The sequence below is a fragment of the Scylla paramamosain genome, chromosome 13 (genome assembly GCF_035594125.1).
Source record: "Scylla paramamosain isolate STU-SP2022 chromosome 13, ASM3559412v1, whole genome shotgun sequence".
Lineage (NCBI taxonomy): Eukaryota > Metazoa > Arthropoda > Malacostraca > Decapoda > Portunidae > Scylla > Scylla paramamosain.
In genome coordinates, this window is record NC_087163.1 from 18,379,585 (window position 1) to 18,382,084 (window position 2,500).

At 35.0% G+C, this 2,500-nt stretch overlaps 1 protein-coding gene across 2 annotated transcripts in view; it reads left to right on the plus strand.

Moving 5' to 3' along the window:
* Window positions 1-2,500, plus strand: part of LOC135106449 (uncharacterized) — a 44,709-nt gene that overhangs the window by 3,568 nt on the left and 38,641 nt on the right. The window lies entirely within an intron of this gene.

Below are 2,500 nucleotides of genomic sequence, written 5' to 3' on the forward strand. Positions count from 1 at the left end.
ATTCTGCGTGATAAAGGTGAAAGGAAAGTGACATCCAACTGCATGGAAAGTACCCTGTGCCTGCTGTGGGCTCAGCATTGGAGTAGGTGCGGAATAGGAACAGTCCCATGATGAAGGGGCAGCAATTAAACAGTGTATGGTGATAGGTCTTCCTGTGGATTTGTATGGCCAGTTGTACTGTGCGCTTTTGCATACTGCAGGTATAGTGCGTGTGTGTAATGCAAACAGTGTGTGTGTGTGTGTGTGTGTGTGTGTGTGTGTGTGTGTGTGTGTGTGTGTGTGTGTGTGTGTGTGTGTGTGTGTGTGTGTGTGTGTGTGTGTGTGTACTGAAGGCATGTAATGTACATGTGTTTAATACAAGCATAGTGTGTGTGTGTGTGTGTGTGTGTGTGTGTGTGTGTGTGTGTGTGTGTGTGTGTGTGTGTGTGTGTGTGTGTGTGTGTATGTGTGTGTGTGTGTACTGAAGGCATGTAATGTACATGTGTTTAATACAAGCATAGTGTGTGTGTGTGTGTGTGTGTGTGTGTGTGTGTGTGTGTGTGTGTGTGCTGAAGGCATGGGATGTACGACTGTTTAAAGGATTGTAAACTCGCGAATCCCATGTTAAATTGCTTGTATTCAAGTTGTATCTCCTCCCTTATTTATGGATCAATTTTTTTTCATTCAAAAAACATTTGGATCAGGAAGGATAGGGAAATAAATCCTAGTGTCTAGTTTATATATGTATATATATATATATATATATATATATATATATATATATATATATATATATATATATATATATATATATATATATATATATATATATATATATATATATATATATATATATATATATATATATATATATATATATATATATATATATATATATATATATATATATATATATATATATATATATATATATATATATATATATATATATATATATATATATATATATATATATATAAATGTTTTTTTTTAGTTCGGTGAAAATAATGAAAAATTTTGATTTTTAAATATTTGACAAAACTCAAAATTAACTTCAATCAATATTTCAGAGGGTAGAAATTCTATCTCTCTCTCATAGTTTCATAAGCTGCAATAGCCCATATTAGTGTAACATAAATAGCAACGGAGAAGATATTTTTTTATATGGCAAAATCCGTCATTTTGAGATATCGAGTGGTGAAATTTAAAAATTTAGTGCAATTTACCTAATGCAGCTAGGGACTTGAAAATTGCATGATATATACTTCAGGATACAGGGAAAAAGCAGACTGAGTTTCTTTTAGTTACTCTGATTGGTTTTGTACCTAGGCCTAGAGCGATTCATTATGTCACGCTTAATAATAGCGATCTCGTGGGGGGGGCGTGAAACAAGAATAATATTATATTTCGCTATATTTCGCCATATTTCTAAGTAAAGACCAGTGTTCTATTGTTTAAAATAAATTACATATTAATTAAAAAAAGATGTCTGATGCAGATACCTTGATTATTTGTTTGATTTAGAAAAAGAAAATAATATTTCTCGTAAATAAATTCGGGAAAACTTAGTTGTAGCTAAAAATTTCTCATTCTTTAGCTGTACGGAGAGAGAGAGAGAGAGAGAGAGAGAGAGAGAGAGAGAGAGAGAGAGAGAGAGAGAGAGAGAGAGAGAGAGAGAACCGTGGATTTTTACAAGAGACTACAGAAAACTGGGTACCTTAGAAACATATGGGGGAAAAAAAGGGAAAAAAAGTTATTATACCTGTATCGCGGCGTGCAAAACCACAAATATTCATGACGGGACTCCTCATTACATAACACACACACACAAAAAAATTTGACCACAATGTTGTGTATACCAAAAAAGGCGGAAAAAATGTAGAAAAATATGAATTTTTTTTTCTTTTTTTTTCAGGTACCCATCGTACAATACCCCTTAATGCATGACGTGTCATAGTGTGTGTATGTATGTGCGTGTGTGCTGATGGCATGGGATGTATATGAGTTTAATGAAAGCATGGTGTGTGTGTGTGTGTGTGTGTGTGTGTGTGTGTGTGTGTGTGTGTGTGTGCTGATGGCATTTTTTTTCTTTTTTATGTAGGAGGGACACTGGCCAAGGCCAACAAAAATCCAATGAAAAAAAAAAATAAATAAATAAACACTGAGATGCCCGTCCCAGAAAAGGCTCCAAAGCGGTAGTCAAAAATTGAAGGAAATTGAAACCTCTCTCTTGAAGGAATTCAAGTTATAGGAAGGTGGAAATACAGAAGCAGGCAGATGGTTCCAGATTTTACCACAGAAAGGGATGAATGATTGAGAATACTGATTAACTCCTGTATTAGAGAGGTGGACAGAATAGTGTTGAGAGAAAGAAGAAAGTCTTGTGCAGCGAGGGCGTGGGAGGAGGGGAGGCATGCAGTTAGCAAGATCAGAAGAGCAGTTAGCATGAAAATAGCGGTAGAAGATAGCTAGAGATGCAACACTGTAGTGATGAGAGAACGGCTGAAGACAGTCAGTTAGA